The sequence below is a fragment of the Condylura cristata genome, unplaced genomic scaffold (genome assembly GCF_000260355.1).
Source record: "Condylura cristata isolate star-nosed mole 26May11 unplaced genomic scaffold, ConCri1.0 scaffold00004, whole genome shotgun sequence".
Lineage (NCBI taxonomy): Eukaryota > Metazoa > Chordata > Mammalia > Eulipotyphla > Talpidae > Condylura > Condylura cristata.
In genome coordinates, this window is record NW_004567105.1 from 56,185,955 (window position 1) to 56,205,490 (window position 19,536).

Genomic DNA, 19,536 nt, shown 5'->3' on the forward strand with positions numbered 1-19,536 from the left:
GGCAATGAGAAGCTGTCTTGGAACATTGGAAACATTTCCTTCTGGGAAGTTTTCTGTGCCTTGAGGGAGTCTTTCTGACCATGTTTAGTCTGCCTTTTCCGCCTTTGTTATATCTCTGGCCAAGAGCTCACGGGCCTTTCAGATTAGGTTCAGCTGGAGGAGAACATGTCCTCTCTCTCTGAGCATCTGAGGGAACTCTGTTGCTTTCATGAGACCACTGTTTGCTGTAGCCGAGCTATAGTGGAACCCACAGGGGCTGTCTTATTATACACACAGCATGTATGTATCTAGGCTTTCTGGACCACAAGCTGGGGACATCTGCAAGCAGGTGTACCTCTAGCCTACGGGTTCCACCAGTCCCTGGGTCTGCTCAGCTGTGTGCTCTTGGCTCACTGAATTAGGCATGCTTGGGAGGACAGCACCGAAGGTTCCTTGCTTCTAACAGGAGCTACCCCTTGCCTCAAGCTGACAAGACTCCAAACTCCAATTGTAATCAGCTTTTGTGTGTAAGCCCTGAACAGATAAAGTCTCACCCCCACCTTACTCCCCAGCTCAGTTACATGTTTTCACAAAGAGTTTTTGTTCCCAGCAACTATCAATGTATGATGGTTCTAGTCATGTTTGGACTCTTAGGTTTTTTTTTTTTTTAAAGATTTATTTATTTATACATACAGAACTGGGGTACAGGCCAGAGGTGCAGGGGCAGCGAGCGGATTCATCAGAGACAGACTGGGGAGCAGAACTGGCAGGTCTACAAAGTACACCACTGAGGCGAGCAGCAGGTGGGACAGGGGAGGTCTGCTGTGTTATGTGGGGTCCACCTCAGGGGCCAGGATTGAACTTGCACTGAAGTAGCTGTGGCTACCTTGCAGTGCTGTGTCCCAACCTGTTGCACCACCAGGGAGGGCCCTTATTTAAGTTTTAACAGGACAGCACCTGCATAGAATTCAGGTTGTTGAGACTAAAAATAGTTATAATTTTTTTTTTCCCAATGCAATGGGAGCTTCCTAATTTGATCAATGTAGGAGCAGTGAAACTAGTGCCCCCTCAGATTCCTTTGGAAAGAAGCAAAGTGTAATCAAGTTTAATAAATTGAAGTGAGTCAAAGAAGAGAAAGAGTAGCTCTGACTAGTCTAGAAGGGACTAGTAGCTCTAACTAGTCCTGTGTTTTTGAGTGGTTTGGCTAACGGCTTAGGTAAAACTCACCTGCTTAACTTTCTCTTAGACTAATAGCTATAACTGTAGATTATAAATGTGACCAATTAGCAAATGTTATTTCCTTCACTTGGTAGCTGGATTCAAATTGTAAAATGTGATTTATTTTCCTTTCATGGGGATGTTATGGTGTGGGAGTAATGATGAAAGGGATTTTTTTTTTTTGAAGCCCTTGATAAGTATTTTAAAGGTATCACCACTGAGGATTAGTGTTTACACATTTGAAAGTGGGAGTATCTTTAACATTATTCCTTGAGACAGAGTCCAGTCAGTACCTCTCCTAGCTTCACTGATCTGGCGTATCATTTCCTGATAATGACAGCAGGCAAAATTAGAAAGAGAAACCTTAATGAAATTCGGTAGTTTTCTAGTTTCATTATTAGTGCAAAAGATAACTAACTTTTCTAGACCTCATTTTTCCATAATATATTTTCTACCAGCAGGTGTCATTAGTATTCCTAAGTGTTTATAAAACAGGCTGCATTAGTTTACCTGTTGAAAAACATGATTATGTATTTGCTTATAAACAAGACATTAATGCCCATGAAAGTAATTTTTTAAGGTTGATTAGATTCTTTGCTGAATGAATGTGGTTATAATTTAAAAAAAAAACAAAACCGGGCTTAGACAAAGTTCTTCTTGAGCTTCAATAGTAGTTGCAACAAAGCACCTGTGCCCTTTAGACTTATAAAGGCTGTTGCTTTAGATTTTGTTATAAGCAGGATAACTGTGGTCACAGCACTGCATGGGCAACAAGTGTTTGTGTTTTTATTGCTGCAGCAAGTGAGCTGGGGAAAGCCACGTAGGAAAAGGCTTGTGGTGAAACAGAGCTGTTTGGTTATTCATTAACACTGCACTACTGAGTAAAAAGGTGCCACATTAAACACTCTCTTAAAAGCAAATAACAACAAAAATTTTACTCAAGATTCAAATGCTTTGTGACTTTTTAAATTTCAATGGTGGTATCCAGTGAAAAAGAAAATATATGTATTTTAAACATTAAAAAACTTCTACATGTATTATGACATTAATAGGATACTGCTTCTTAATTAGTTATTTCTAATGATAAGAGTGTAGAAATGTTTCACTTTAATGCCCATAAACAAATCCTTCCATGAGATCTAAAGAGCTTAGTCCATCTTAGTCCTTGTCTCTAAACTTTCACAAAGAAAAACGATACCATGTGAACATTGTTAAGCTGATTTCTTTTGATCATTGATGGCAGCTTTGCTTAATTTATCTCAGTTGTCTTATTTATTGGTCTTACTGTCTATGCTGGGGGAGTGGGTCTGGTGCTTCTAGGCATGTTAGGTGCTCTGAACCCTGATCAAGTCACTAAAAGGAAAGAAAGCTATTCGCTCTATTGAAGAATTATACTGAATTTAAGTTAAAAATTCACTGTTTTCCCTATGGTGAAGTTTGCTTTCGAAATAGAGTTCAAATGAGTGAATGCGTTAAATAAGGACGCTGGATCCTGGTGAGGTGGTTTTAAGACTTTGTGATCTATTTCATTTTTAATGAAAATATAAAGAGGTTTTTCTGTTATTTCTTTCCAGGAAAATATCTGATAATTCAATGGACAGATATTGGTCATTTTAGGCTAGATTTAGGTAGTGGTCATTGCCTTTGTCTCTCAAAAGTGAATGTTCTCATTTTGACTCAACCAGTAGCTTAGTGTGGTCCTTGGGATGATTCTTGCCTAGAAATGAAGTTCTATTCCTTTTCTAAATAGGTATCTAGTGTCTCACTTCAGACCCAAACTATGTTGTAAGGTTAGCATAAAGCATACCCCCCCCCCCCATGTTATGAATAAAGACAGTAAGGGGAGGTGACTTGCAGAAAGCCTTGAAGAAAATCAGTACTGAGCCAAGAGCCATTGCCAGGTTTCCTGATGGATTTAGTCCAGTATTTAACGCCTGTGTACTTTATGGCACTTGAGGGTGTTTACTTCTGTGAAGACAAAGCAATGGGGGTGGTGGGAGGAGGGTACAAAACATAACACCTTTTAATGCTTGAAAATATTTTCTTTTAAATATATATGTAACTAGGGAGGTATCTTTCAAATTGAACCCTGTGCCCCCTCATGATTTATGCCCCAGTCAGTCCACACATGTATTTGAAAATTGCATGCACCTGGGCTAGAGCCCTTGAATGCCAACTGGAGAGCTAAAGGGGTCAACTGATTTCCAATAATTTATGGGTTTGTTGGAATCTGCATCACATGGTATAGAACTGACAGCATATACAACCAACTGCATGGAGAATGGAAACAGTTTTGAGTAACTGTTGCCATTAGAATTCTTGGATTTCTTTAGATGACTAAACATTTCATGAATCATATGACCATAGCTCTTGCTAGGTGGGAACCACATAGAGTTACCTAGGTAAAAGTCTTCACTCACTGGTAGGATCTGATTATTGCCATCTGGCCATGCTTCCTTGTTCAATGAAAATTATCTTGGGGTCTTGATAACCAGGATGCAGTTAACCAGGAATGGGTTTATTAAGTGAACTTGTGTTGACTTGACACTCTTGGCTGCTCGGGGCATCAACTCTGGAATAAGACTGAATGGGTCTCAGATTTCCATCCCTGACTAGTAAAGTGACCTGTATAACCTACTATGTCTGTCCAAGTTGTAGTTTCCTCAGTGGTAAAATGTGAATGAGGATAGTTCTGCCTCCTAAGATTATAGTGAGGATCCACAAAATGATTCACAGGCAGTGCTTAGCACAGTGCTTGGCATATAGTAAGTCCTCAATAAATATCATCAAAACCTCTGCATCACAAATAATTTTAAGAAACCTGATCACCATCTTAGTTTCCTGAACACTGTTTTATGCATAGCGGTACCATCTTAGTTTCCTGAACACTGTTACCGCATAGCGGTACATTAGAAGGCTTATTATAACTGCTTTCATCATTCTCACTATAATCCTGTGAGATTGGTATCATTGCCCTTTTTTTTTTTTTTTTTTTTTGGGCAAAGAGGAAATTGAGCCTGATTGCACTTGGAGATTGTTGGTAGAGGAGCAAGACTCACATCCCAGCCTGACCCTGAAATCTGTACTTTCCCAACCACATCACGTTGCCTCTAAATAACTTAATCACTGGTCTCCTCACCACATAACACATGAAGGATGAATCCGTCTGCCAGAGCAAATTGCCTCATGGTCAGAGCCCCATTTTTTCCCCGGAGTGACTGGGTAGGAGATCTCACCATTAGTCAATACTTCTGGCAGCCCAATTCCTAGAATAGCTGTGACCCACAGAAGTGGATTTGCAAACCTCCAGCTGGGCTTTGGTAACTTCCGTTCTGTGTTTCTCAAGAGCAAGAAGCTGCTCTTTGGCAAAATTCCGCATGCTCAGCTGTTGGAGGTGACACTGTTAGTTCTCTAATTAGTCATTTTGCTTATCTATATTAACCACCAGTCTCCATGTAAACCAGTAAGTGGAAGGCCCTGACTGCCATCTGGTTACTTGCAAATCATGTCATTTTCTCAAGATGCTCTGCAATTGCCTATAAAATTCTGGACCAGTGCCACTATTTTCATAACAACTGAATGAAAATAAATTACTGATCATATCCTAATTTTGCAATGCTAGGGCACATGTAATTATTATTAATGGAGTATATGTACCTGCAAGGACTACTTAATTTGCAATATATGCATGTGGTTGCCTTTCATAATTTGTCAGCTCTGATAATGGGTCCAGGTCACACACAAAAATAAGGAAATTATTGTGATCCCATTGCCATTTATTCTTATGCTGGCTCATGGCTATTGAGAATGAAAGCCAGTGGTTTCTAATAACTTTCATATTTTATGAATTGACATTGCTTTTTAGCTTAGAAGAGACTGTCACAAATTAATTTGGAAAGGCTTTTGAACCTCCAAGAAAGGAATGATTCTTTTTAAGTTTGCCAACACTTGTACCTGAACCTTCTGTGTTTGGGCCATTGTGTCCTTTTGTGAGAAGCCAGCCCCGATTATTAGTTATCTGGAGCTGAACCAGCACTCTTAGTGGGAAGTTCACTGAACTTGTACTGACTCCTACCACGAGAAGGAAAGGAGTAGCAAAACAATCTTTTTTCCTGGGGATTTATGAAACAAACAAAAGTAACCTCTAGGAAATGACCCAGGATCATTGCATTAGAGAACCTGGGAGTGGGAAGGGCCTGTGGAGCAGAGGCAGCCCAGTTCTCTGGGCTGCTGGATCCTTTAGATAGCTGTTTAAATACCTCCGGGGATGAAGAGCTCACTACCATGCAAAGCTGTATCTCCTGGCATTGTTAAGAATGAAGCAAGAAAAAAAAAATCCTTTTTGAATTGTAACTTTGCTCTGTGAGGTTAGATGTTGTACAGAAATGCTTTCTCAGGTATTACCCATTAAATATATGAAAACTGCTCCCTTTGTCCCCATTTACTCTTCGACGGGTCCTTGTCTTTTCCTGTGCAGATGTTCCTCGTTCCTCTAACTGTTCCAAAGGTGATATTCCATCCAGACTCTTTCTCTTCCTTGCTGTTTCACTGATGTCATCAGTGTGCCTGGAAATCATGAATACTGATCAGCCCAAAGACACTGGATGATGTTGTATCAACACAAGCCTTCTTTCATGCTGCCTTAGGCAAGAGAAGCAGATTAATAATTGAAAAAGATTTTTAAAACAAAACAAACTAAATATTAATATCTTGTCATATAAATGATTTATATAGATGTAAAAAAAAATCCATGTCCATTAACAAATGTGCAAAATGAAAATAATGTACAGCTTACACATAGGAAACTAGGAAAGCAAACATTATCTAACATGTTACTTTGATAGGTAGTGTAGAAAAGAAAAAAGTAAATGATAAATGAAAAGCAAACATTATCTAACATGTTACTTTGATAGGTAGTGTAGAAAAGAAAAAAGTAAATGCTATTTCATACCTAATTGGCAACATAAATATTTTAAAGACATGCTAGAACCCAGGGAAACAATGAATTTCTATGTAAAGTGAGATAACTTGTCAGTGCATGTTGAAAGGTCTAATCTTTGGACCCAGCCTGGTAGCTCTTAGGGGCAAAATGTTGTTCATAAGGATAATATTGGCAATAATCCTTTAGGTTCTATATGTGTGCGTTTTGTAGGTTTTAAAGCATCTTTAGACTCTGACTCACCTGGAGTTGATTATCCTCATTTTAAATATGAGGGTACCAAGAGTCAGAGGTTCGATGACATTCCCAGAATCACACAGCCGAAGCTTGCAGTCCAACTACTAAATTCCAGTCTGGCACCCTATCCCACTAATCTACCACAGCCAGAAAGGGCTACCACAAGCTCTCTGACTGACCATGAGAGAACTGCCCCAGGTACTATGATCCCTGGCACAGGAGTCGGTGGCAGCAGGTGAGCCATTACATACTAGTCGTCAGAAATGCCCTGTGTTCCTGTGAAAAATATAGAGGAAAAAAGTTAAATATAATTATATGCACGATGTGCCCGATTTAAATACATACTTATGTAAGTGGGATGTAGAGAAGTGGGAGGAAGAGGATGTTTCCACCAGAGCACTCCTTCCCTTTTTCACTGTGCTCGCTAAATTCATGGCAGTCTTACCATAGCTGTCAGTTATTTCACATGCATTCTCTCCTTTAAACCTTGCACAGCTGAGGGAGATGAGCAAGGCAAGGGCTTCCTTTTTGCAACTGAGGAAATAGAATCAAAAAGATTGGGAGGCAAGGTGAACAAGTCAGTTCTCCTTCCCCAGCCTTGAACTTTTGGCACACCACAGTGTGGCTTAAGCCAGTCATGTTCTCAAGTGCTGTTATAAGCTATTGTGGGGATGTTGAAAATGAAGACCATTAAACTGAGCACACAGTAACTTCACCTGGGGACAAGTGGGACTGTGGGTCTTACCTTCACCTACTCTTCCTGCAGATCCAACTACAAGGCCTCTATATTTGATGCCAGATCATTAGTACATTAAACAAAACACTCAAAAGTAAGTAGATGCAAGCTTCATGGAGATGTCGTCCCTCAACAATGTCTCTCCAATTTATCTAGATCTCATATTTACAGAAGAAGTGATGATGAAATGGTAAGGAGGAATAGGGCATTTCCCAAGATTATGATTTATGTAGATTCCATTAGAAGTTGCAACCTGGCTAAGCTAAATAAAACTGAGAGCCTATGTCAGGACCTTGAAGGTGCCAGCAGCTGTCAGTTTGGGAAGTCTGGATTCTTCCTGGAGGGAGGAACCACAGAAGAAAAAAGGGAACCAGTCAATGGGTAGAAAAAGAGATGGAGCTGCGGGGAGAGTGCTCAGGCTTCCCTCTGGGTTCTGGCCCTGACACAAGGCCAGTCCAAGTTCCCTTCTGAAGTGTGTTATCTTGCATTGAAATGCTAACATTTCATAATACAAGGCACGTCAAGAATAACCCCAGGCAAACACTGGGAAGATAATTAAAGGTCATTGATGAAGACTACTGTTTTTGGTGGGGGAGAAGTGTGGGCAGTTTCATAAACATACTCTTGGGTTTGGACAGTCTTGGACAGTTCATTTTCACACACTTCAACAGCCACCTTCCTAGCCAGTTAGCAAATTGCCTTGGGTGCTTCTGGATGTGGTATTGCAAGAAAGGAGTAACCTGCTATAAAAAAGGAAATAGAATGTTAGAAGAAGAAAAAACATTGATGGTACTTTAAGTGTCAGCCACAGACACCTGGCAAAGAGTCACCTCCTTTTGCCTCAGCTGTTTGATGGTGACATGTCAGAACTTGAAAGGAGAGAGCAGCAGAAAGTAACTTCATTTTATCTTGTTATTCTCTAAGTGCATTGTGCACAGGCTCTTAAGAGTCTAAGAGGAGATTTGTTCTGAGTCTACATCAAAGAATAGGAGCTTGCTTGGGAGGACTCTTAAAATGCTCGTCTGAATTTCTCTGGCAGCATTTATTTCAAAGCAACTTCTTGTGAGAGTCTGCCCACTAGCTAGGGAACAGGGCACAGTAGACCCACCTTCTTGGGCCCTCTATCTAATTTCCCTATTTAACAAATTATAGACCTCCAGCATAGGTGCCTCAGGCCAGCGAGAATACCTTAACAAGAATTTAAAAATAGGGTTTATTTTGTAAAAATGTCATGGCAAGTGATAGAGATTTTCCATTAAGACAGTAATGCTGTTCATTTGCGTAAGTTTGTTTAAGTGAAGAAATGAATACGAAAACATTAAATTCCTAATAACTCAGGTGATTTGTCAAAAAAAAAAAAAGAAAAAAAATGTTCACAATGCCACTGAGAATTTGGCAACAGTGTATTCTGAGGGCTCTGATAGGATTAAACCTGCAGCAGAAAGTTCCCAAGTTTGGGCACAGCCACTTCCAGACTAAACTTGAAATCTGAGCATTGAGCATAGGACCCAGATTTCAGACATCTGGACATTCAACAGATAAAAACTGGCTGTAATGTGAAATTGAAAATTATTCTGGGTTAGGTGTTAATTGATTCTTAAAAAATAAAATCTGGATTTCTCTCCTAAAAACAAAAATCTTATTTTCAATGCTCCAAAGTTACTACTGAAATCATTTTACCCATCCTTTCTCCCTTTTCCTGAGGGAAGGATTGGGCCAGATTACATTTTACTATGGGGCAGCCATGGGTGTAGTGCTAGTAGTTTGATTTGGGGGTCAGGCTGGGCTGAATTCAAATTCCCACCTCATCACTTGTGAGCCAAGAGACTGTTCTTTTGCTTCTCTCCCAAGTTTCAGATATGTATTACCCACTATAAATACAGTACACCAACATGATTTTGTGTACTTAGAGGGGAAATATTTCTGGTTAAGAGGAAAACTATGCAGATGGGCTTCTGGAAGACCTTTATTTTAAGCAGTTTTAGACTGAAGTGTCTCATCTGGAAGCCTGGACCTTATTTCTTTAGTCTGCTATCTATATTCACCAATCAGAACTTGTATTGATCATTGGGACCCCATTTGTTCCAGGGCTCAGGATTATTCTTTTTGTCCCAACCTGCTTCTGGGTTGAACAAAGTCAAATGCATAGCATATAGCACTGCTCCAGCCCCTCCAGCTCCACTTCAAGCACAGAGGGGTGCTACCTGGCCTGACTGAGGATCTAGTGGAGCATGGTTGCGGCAGAGGCCTTGGGACAAGGAGAGGAGAACAAACCCGCAGGCCTGGGATTAATCTCTGGTTGACTTATTCTTGAGCCCTCGGTTTTCTCATCTGTAGAATGAGAATTTCCAGAGGAATTGTTGATACAGAATGAGTGTGCAGGGGTTTCCAGGGGCAAGTACTCAATAGATCCCTGTGAGAGCAGCATTATTTTGCATGTCCATCTGTTGAATAGAAGCTGCAGTCATTCCCATCAGGGGGTTCCCTGGGAGGTCACGCTTTCCTTTTAGGAAACTCCCACCCAGTTTCCCAAGGATCTGAGCTGGCCCTGGACATTATTTTTAAAAAACAAAAGATATTCCAAGTACATAGCAAGCTATAACATACACATTTTTGCCAGGTAGGATGACAAAAAAAAAAAAAAAAAACTGCGTTTTTTTTTTTTGATGTTCCCATAATGATTTTCACATAGGGGGTGAGTGAGCTCTGGGTCACAGACACCTTGGTCTGGGATGGGAGGAACCTAACAGCTGGCTCCAAGGCTCACTCCCACCTGATGGACATCATCTGGGAATTTTAACCAAGCTCTGACCTCAGATTCCAGGCCAAGCAGTTGAGAGGGACTAGGTTGCTTTGGGAGTTCTTGCCCTCTTCATTCATTAGCAGGACACTTTAGTTATACACAGATTCTTTGTTTAAAATGTGGGAAAGACCCTCCCTGGTTTAGCAGCGGGTTAAAGCACAACACTGAGAAGCTAAAGCCACTTCAGCATAAGTTCGATCCCTGCTCTGGGAGGTGACCTCTCCTGACCTGCCCGCTGCTCCCCTCAGCAGTGTGCCTTGTTGATCTACTTGTTCTGCTCCCCAGTCTGTCTCTGGTGAAGCCTCTCACTGCCCCTGTACCTCTGGTCTGCACCCCAGTTCTGTGTGCATAAATAAATCTTTTTTTTTAAATGTGGGAAAAACTCATAGCATGATGGATGCAAGTTGAAGAATTGGACAATTCAAAATAACTCCCAATGCTTTGTTATTAAATATTTGAGACCAGATTCTACCTATCAATTTGAGGGGGTGGGGAATGGAGGGGTTAAAAAGACCTCCTCCCCCTTGGGCCCTCCCTGGTGGTACAGGGGGTTAAAGCACAGCACTAAGAAGCTTAAGCCACTTCCCACATGAGTTCAATTCCCGCCTGCCTGGGAGGAGATCCACATGGCGAGGCAGACTTGACCTGCCCGCTGTTCCTCTCAGCAGTGTACTTCATTGATCTGCCTGTTCTGCTCCCCACTCTGTCTCTGGTGACTCCTCTCACCCTCCACATCTCTGGCCTGTACTCAAGTTCTATATGAATAAATAAATCTTTAAAAAAAAAAAAAAAAAGACCTCCATCAAGAAACTTTCCTGCCCTCAAGAAACTTTCCCTTGAGTTAGACCAAGTCATTCACAGCCTAATGTACTGGCAGTGTCTCTCAGCAGAAGAAGGCTGGGGAAGCAGGCAAACCTACTAGGGAGTTTGAGGGGGCAATTTTGGAAGGTGATCGTCTGATGAGCCCCCTGATGCTGGATACTGGGATACCAAGATGCTGGGGGAGGAGCCAAGAGGAAAGTCTAGTCCAGAGTGATGGGACTTGAATGAACAGCTTTTACTTTTCCACTCTCTGTCTCAGTCTCCTTCACCCTTCCTCTTCGGTCTCCTTCACCCTCCTACCTGGTTTAAGAAAGGAGCGGAGCTGTGCTTGAGAGCCTGGCTTCGGTTTGGGCTCAGTCTTGCCTCCTTTGCTGATATACTTGCTGTGTGATCTTAGGCAGGGTTCTTCACCCCTCTGAACCTTAGTTGCCTGTTTTGTGAAAAATGGGCCTGTTAACAGTACTAAGGTAAGAGAAAGCAAGGAAATCCTGCACAGAAAGCACTTGGCCAGAGCCTGGCACAAAGTCCTCAGTATTATTGCTATTGTGTTATAAAAGGAAGTTGTGTGTTCTGGGGAGCTTGTGGGGGAATGGTTGGGAGAGCTTACAAACAGATTTGAATTTAAACTTTAGCTCTATCAATTAATTACTGGGTATAACTTGAAGTTCGGAGAAGTGAAACAACTTACACCCACTTCCTCTTCTGTCCAGTGGGGTGATGGGTTTGCTGTATGGAGACAGAGAGAGAGAGTGTGTGTGCGTGTGTGTGTGTGTGTGTGTGTGTGTGTGTGTTATGTATATGTGCACATGCACCAGTACTGGGCACAGGGTGACTCTGTGCCTCCTCCTCACCCAGGAGTCTCTCTCATTGTCTACCTAGCAATTCCTTCTCTTGTCAGTGTCATGAGAGAAGATCTCACCTGTGCCATATGTGAGATCATGTCTATTTCTAGAAAATTGTTAGAATTGTGAGTACATATAGGCCCTGGCAGCATGTCATTTATTTAACAGAAATTCAGGGAGGTTTGTAGGGTTATGGGCTCTGCCACTCCTTTGCACAGCCCTGTTTTTTAAATTGAGATGTGGACCAGAGCTTGACTCTTAACTGATGGGACAGAAGGGTGTGCCTGCCCCCTTGGGGGTGCCGAGGGAATGTTTTCCAGGAAAATCGCTTGGCCAAGTTGGACCCCAGTAGTCTTCCAAAGGAACTCTCCCCTCTATATATGGCTGTGTTGGGAAGCTCTGGGAATGTTGCCCCTTTTGCCACAGAAAAGTTTACCTCAGGAATAAATAATTTTTCTTTTACCACAAAACTGCCTTTGTCTTTTCTGGATACTTTTATTGGCACCCCTTACCACTGAATCTCCAGTGACTAAACCAACATTTTAAAGATAATATCAAACAGCCGAATCACAGGTTGTATTTATTTCTTTTATTTTAAGTCAACTACCATTGTCTATTCATTTTCCTTAGTGTCTTTGTAATTGAAATGAAAGTGGTTTGGGGAGTAGAACTAGGTCTCCAAGGCTAGGCTCCTTTGTCTTGTGATACATTCTTTTCCAAATTCACAGGCTTCTGAATTTTAATAGATAATAATACATCTAGCATATTAATTGCTAAGAGTTAGAAATAACACATAATCACTATGTTCTAAAGTCGCAGGGATACAGCAACCAGAACCAGTTCTGTTAGGAGCCTTTGGAACAATCCATTATTGTTGGGCAGTTTTTAATTAATGTGCTACAGAAGAAAAACTATCTCACATCACACCAGTCTTGTGTTCTTCATGTAAGCACACACACTCTCCTCACAAGGAGTAACCTTTTAAAGCTGTTTATCTGCTCAGTTTGGGGTATGTGTGGGCAACAGAAAGTCTCCAAATCACAGTTTCCTGAACAACATACTTTGTACCTTATTTTTGTACAAGCTAAATACAAACTTCTTGGGACACAAGAAGTCAGCTGAAGCTGAACTCGTGAAAATTTTCGCTTTCTTTCTTACCTCAGATTTAGATTTATCTTATGCCCCATATAGTCTATCTCTAGTTCTGCACAACGGTAGCATTTTCCATTTTGAATAATCGGATCTAAGTGTATTCTGTTCTCAGTTGAGAGCAGTTTGTTCTGAAATACCCGCGTGTCATGTTCCCCACTTCCAAGCTGAGGCACATGGTGCTGAAGTACAGATGGACCAGATGATTTGAGGGATAAGGAGGGGCCCCTGGGGGTATCCAGAGAACAAATGTATTTTATATTTTCCACCAGAGTCACATCTTTGCAAGTCTTGTCTGCTCAAAATCATTGTTCTTGTCAAAAACAGAATCCAAATGGCAGCAAGAGAAGGGGTCCATGTTCTCCTGCAGACCCCAGGTCTCCAGCTGGATGTTCTGTGGGTCTTACCCAGCATTTGAATGCAGGATGCTTTGGTCCCAGCATCAGATTCAGCCAGATGGCAGACTGGCTGATGGCTTTGCTTGCCTGAGATGTGTTTGATCAGCCTAGATTCAACTAGAACAGCCTGTCCTTCCTCTGGAACATTGAGATTAAAATCTGCACAATTTTTCATCTCTGTACTACTTCTCTCTCTTCTGGAAAGCTCAGATAACCCTGAACTTTAAGGTATGACAGGTGGATGAGAGAGAAAGAGAAGACAGTGGGTCTGTATGGCCCTGTCTAGAAGCCAAAAGTTACTAGTTACTTTGGGGGAAAATTCCACCTTGCACATCTGACCTGGGTTGAATGCCCAGAGCTCCTGCCATCGCCTGATCCAAGCAAGATCAGGTCTATTGAGTTTAGAAACTGGGTCTTCTATCCCATATTTTAGTAAGTAGAGTTTCCATCCAAGACCCACCTACTACTTGAGTTCCCTTCCCCCACTCGGCATCTTATCTTGAGATTTAACTGACATTTTCCTCTCTGACAGAGCCTTGGATTCTGCCATATCACTCCCAGTTTTGCTCTATTCAGCCAGAGTTTGACTAAACAGATAATAAATCAGCAAGGATGGGGGTGGGGAGGAAGGGAAAGCTGGAATGTGAAATCAAAATATGTAGCAGCCCAAGGCCTCTGGCCAGAGCCCATGATTGGTGAGATTGTAGCAGGTGACCTGAAACTCCAGCTTTGTCTCTGGGCAACCTGGGGCAAAATCCAGTGCTTGCCAATGGACATGGACAGGAGAACAGGCCGGGTGAGACAGCCTCTCCCAGGACAGCAAAGATAAAGGTGATTATGTGATAATTACTGGGGGTGTCCTCTGGGGCAGACTTACATCAAGCACATTACATAGGTGATCCTATTCCCAACAGCGCTGCCAGGGGGTAGGAGAGTAATCCCTGCCTCACAGGTAGGAGGCCAAGGCAGTAGAGGTTACATCATTATCCACAGCTCCTGATGCTCATAGCACCTTGGGTTCACCTGATGCTCATAGCACCTTGGGTTCACCTTGGGTTTCTCTGGCCTGAAAGGTTGGCTTATATTTTATCTTTAGACCCTTTGCAGAGAGGACCCATTCTTTTTGGGCTGGGGCAATAAGAACTTTGTCACTTGCTGCAGAAGCTTTCAGCTCATTCCTGTGGAATGACTCCTTAAAGTACTGGAGGGGTCTCTTCACCCCGTTTCTGAACCCTAAGTCAGGGGTAAACCCCGTAGCATTCTACCCCTTCCTCTACAGTCCAGCCCAAGGAGAAGCCAGGGAATCCCTTTGACAGAAATAAACAAATGTAGAACTTCTATTCCACCCAAGGGCTTCCAAGAAGTTAGCAGGAAATAACTGACTGTGAAACCCTAGAGCCTTGGAGGCCTTCCTCTGGACCCTCCGGCTACATCTGGATTAGGCCACCACTGCCACTTGCAGTACCTTGGTGCCCTTCAGCAGAGCATGCATAGCTTTGGCCCCATTTTCCAGACCTGGGAACCGGTATAATGTGATGAGCTCACCATTTCTGTGGTAGTCTTGCCCAGAATGCATAACCTGAATCTAAGTATGAGACAATATCTTCTGGGCCCACGGCTGCCCTTCCTGTGAGGCCCACAGAGGCTGTGTCAGCAGCCTCACACATCATCCCCGGGTCACACTCTGGAACTGCTTCAACTCTGAGCATCTGGCTCAGGGTAAGAGCTTTGCTCGACATTCAGAAGGCCAGTGGAGAACCAGAGACCACAGAGAGAGCTAAATATTTGGCTTCCTCTTTCTTTAAAGGTCTGTAATGCTGTGTCTGGGCATGAATTTCAGGCAATGGGCTAGTGTTTGCTAAAAGGAACTCACTGGAGTGTGGGTGTACTTTTCTCCTTCTGCCCAAGGTTAAGTAATAGCAACATCCTGTGTAACAGAACTTGAATGTGGTTTTCTACTAAACTTCAATATTTTAGGGCTATTTATTAGAGGTGTTTAATCTTGGGCCAATTTAACCAGTAGCAGACTAATAAAATAACAAATTTGGGCTTGCTGCCAGGACAAATGTTGACTTAGCCTTATAATGTTGACTGAAACGAATAACTTTGAAAGTAATTGAAGAGTGAAACCTTAGCCAAAAATACAGTGTCTGAAACAGTGGTTCTGTTTTATTTTATTGGCACTGTTAAGAGATTGTGTTGGTAACCGAGGCTGCTGCTGCTGTCTGCTTCAGCTCTTGGAGAGACCCCCAGTTTACAGAATTAGTTCCCAAGCTTCTTCCCTTCCCTCCCCAAATCCCACAAACCATTCAACAGAAATTAATTTCCCCATGGTAGACAAATAGAACAAGCTCCTTTTCCAGTGTGGGGGTAAACTTTCAAAGATAATGAGAAGAATACAGGTAATTATTTGCTTGAGGTCTTTGCTCAAAAACAAAACTATAGACTTCTCAGAGTTTGTAATAAAATTAATTGCATCTCAAGGTTACACTGGATGAAATCCATCTTGCTTGCCCCACACCCACTTTTCCTTCATTCATTCATTTTATAGAACCATTAGAGAGCTATAGTATTTTGCCACCATGTGGTTTGGACTAGAAGGAAGCAGGGGAAACATAGAGGAAATGAAGCTGGGATGACCACAGAAATTATCATAAAGTATGATTTCTTTCTATCCTTTTTTTAATATGTTTGTTTATTTTTGGGTGTTGTGTTAGGAGCAGGAACATTACAGACTTCCAGGGGTTCATGCCAGCATTGTCTAAACTCAGTCAAAAGTGGCCTCTCCCTCACTAGCAACTACTTAACTGGCCGACCAGTTTTGATTAGATGCTGTAGGTGCCGACTTGCTTAGGCAAAGATAGACTTGATCTACAGGAAATACCTAGCTCTCCAATCTCAAGGTGCACCATTCGACACCCCTGAGAACTGATGGTTTCGTTTGTGGATTTGCCCAAGGTGCCATCTCCTGAGGTCCCCATTGTTGGTTGCTCAGCACTTCCGGCCATAAGACTAAAGAATCTGTTGGATCCTCAACACAGCAAGCCAACACCCTATTCGCAGCTTGACCTTAGACTGAAGTAACTCAGAACATTCAGTGGATTTATTTGGGCTTTCCTAATTCCCCATTACCAAAACAAAACACCAGAATCAGCATTTGTTTTTTTCTTTTAAAAAGGAAATTGGAATGTTTTTCTTATAGCATCTGATATGGAGAGAGTTGGGCCATTTCATCAAAGAGGAAATCAGATCTCCTCTGGATGCCTAGCACAAGGCAGCCAGGCTCACAGCTGGAGAAAATAAACAGTAGGGTGTGGCCACCATCTTTGAGAGTACCCTACACAAAAGTATCCAAGATCCCTGGAGCTGTTGCTAGTGGTTTGTCAAAGTCCACAAATCCTGTAGTCCCTTTAAAGAAATCATTGGTAAGAATCTCAAGAGGAAAACTGTAGTTATGAGTGTAAAGACCTTTTGCTCACCTTCTGGGTTAGAAATAATTCTGAAACATGTTTTACCTAATCAATGGGGCCAGGTTTCCGTTGAAATTTGAGTCTCCAATTATTTGCCTTTCAACTTCTGGTAACAGATGATACCAGGTCACTTTGCTCAGTGCCAGGGAAAAGAGAACAGAAAAAAATAATGGAAGTTTTGGAGTTAGAAACCATTATTTCATTATTGTCTTTTTCTGTTCAAAAAATAAGATGAAGAGTCATTTGCAGGCACCAAAGAAGCTCCACTTTCTAGTCTTACAGTTTCACTCCTCTTGCTCCAACAGCTCTGTGAAGGGCCCCCCACTGCTTCCTGCATCCTGCATGCCCTGTCATCCACTACCCTTGCCCACTGACCACTGCGTCAGTTCCCTTTCTTGCCTGCTCCAACCAAAACTGATTCTCTTGGGTCACTCTGCTTGAAGTGACGTGCTAGTTCTCCCTGTTCAACCTGGAGACATTCCCCCAAGGGTGACACCTGTACAGCCACTTTGCAGATGTTGGGGAAACACTTTCAGAATCAGATATCCTGTGTATATACTCACAGGATATCTCTTCCAAAATATGGGTAACTTTACAGTTGACAGAAATTAAATCTAGTAGACACTATCTATATTGGTTACCTAGGGGTGTTATAATAAAGAGCCACAAGCTGGGATGGCTTAGAACAAAAGAAATTCATTTCTCACTGTTCTGGAGACAAAATCAAGGTGTCAGCAGGGCTTTCCTTCCACTGAAACCTGCAGGGAAAATCCTTTTTGCCTCTTCCTAGTTTTAGTGTTCTTTGGCTTATAAATGTATTGCTCTAGTCTCTGACTGTCATATATGGCATTCTCCCTGTGTGTGAAGCTAGTGATTGGATTTAGGACCCACTGTAGTCTAGTATGAACTCCTCTTAATCTACAGAGATTAAGGTTTGGGAGTAGAACCCATTACACTTCCTTAATCAACTGGTCAGTTAACATCACCAGTAATAAAATAACGTGAAGCCACATGCCCCCAATACAATGTACCAGGAAGTGTACTTCACTTCGCTAGTGTTCTTGCCAAAAAATACATGATAATTAAATCTAATCATGAGAAAACATCAGGCAAATCTAGATTAATAGACAATAAAACAAAATAACCCACTATTCTTCAAATGTGTCAAGCATGTGAAAGAATGAGGAACTATCACAGATTGGATGTGGAAACCGGTGATTTGACAGTGAAATATAATGTGGTGCTCTGGATCAAATCTTGGAATAGAAAAAGTTCATTAGTGGGAAATCTGGTAAAATCCCAATAACTCCTTGATACTTTAGTTAATAATGCTGTAGCAATGTGACTATCTTAGTTTTGATAAATGTGCTGGAGTTATGTAAGATATAATAGTGGGGGGAAGTAGGGCAAAGTGTACATAGGAACACTGTGCTACTTTTGATATTTCTGTGAATCTAAAATTACCACAAAATCAATTTTTAAAAAAGAATGTATAATTGAATGATTAGAAAAGTTCATTGCTTCTTAGAGACAAAGGGGAGGAGTAGGAGAAACTGTCTAGTGAAAGTATACTGTCTTGTGAGTCCTATTCTGGGCTCTCTAAATTGAGATGAGACCTTGCTTTTCACAGAGTACTGTGCTGTGTGCTCACTGTGATCAACTCAAGTAGAATTGGTGGCAGTGGAGTGAGAGCTGCACAGTGTAGTAGATGATCAGATTTTGCCTCTGTCACCTGATATACGTGACCTGTGTTCTTACATAATAGGTGTTTCTGCTCACTGAACCATAGCTTACTACCCTGAAAGTGAGTGATCATTAGCTCTTTCATAGACCAAATGCATGTAAAGCTCGTAGCCCAGGGTCTGACTCAGATAGTACTGCCCCAGGGCACTGTTAGATTATGAAAGGATAATTTTCCCCTTTTTTCAGTTGAAGAAACTTGTTGCCCAATATCCTCTAGCTGGTTTAGTGAGAACCACACTAAAACAGATTTATCTTTTACATATGGCTCATTCTCAATCATTTAGTTAGAAAAATATTAATCAGGAAGGAAAACAGGGAGGAATTCTTTGAGGTACAAGATACAAAGAAGATATTAGTTCCCTCCAAAGTGGAGGTGTGGGCCTATTTGAAATAAAGCCATGAATTGGAAGGAGGCAGAAACCAGAGTAAAAGAAATTGCTGGTACACAGTGAGAGAGGCCATGAAAGGTGGGGACACCTTGGCAGTAGCAGGTGTCAAAGGAAGTGAGAACCTAAACATGTTTGTGGTCACCCAGTTTTAAAGGGTGAGAATCTTGGACACAAACTGTAAAACATTATGATCCCTTCTTTGGCCCTAAAAATGAGGGTGTTACAGTTGAGGCAATTGTAATGTGCTTTATACTTCCTTGAGCCAGCTTTGACAATTACCATCCTGTGATCAGTCTGCTTTCCATGCATCTACTTTCCCAACCCCATATTAATTTTGGCAGTGTAACACTTCTGTTTAATGTCTCTTTATTCATATATGTTAATGGTCATGGAAAGTTTATACTATGTTCAGGCTGATTTGTTGGTAAGTTGAGAAAATACAATGCAGTAGGTTAGGATTTACTTAATTAAAGGGTAAGTCAAATATAACCCCCGCTCACGAGGGGAGGGTTCTGCATGCCCAGTGGCACAGAGAAGATTGTAAACTGGCCTGTGTCACCTTTCTGAACCTGAAGATTATCAAAGAGCACTGTGGAGGATGTCAGGCCTAGTGTGTTGTCTCTGGGACTGTCACAGTTCAGAGTCATCATGTTTCAATGATGGGGGGGGAGGAGTATTTTGTGGCATGTGAACATTATGTGATATTCAGGTTTTAGTGTCTGTAAATAAAGGTTTATTGAACATGGCCACACACATTTATTTATATACTGTTTATGGCTGATGGCAGAGATAGAAGCTGAATGACCAGCAA

At 41.7% G+C, this 19,536-nt stretch overlaps 1 protein-coding gene across 2 annotated transcripts in view; it reads left to right on the forward strand.

Moving 5' to 3' along the window:
- ARHGEF3 (Rho guanine nucleotide exchange factor (GEF) 3) overlaps positions 1 to 19,536 on the forward strand; it is a 123,302-nt gene that overhangs the window by 63,916 nt on the left and 39,850 nt on the right. The window lies entirely within an intron of this gene.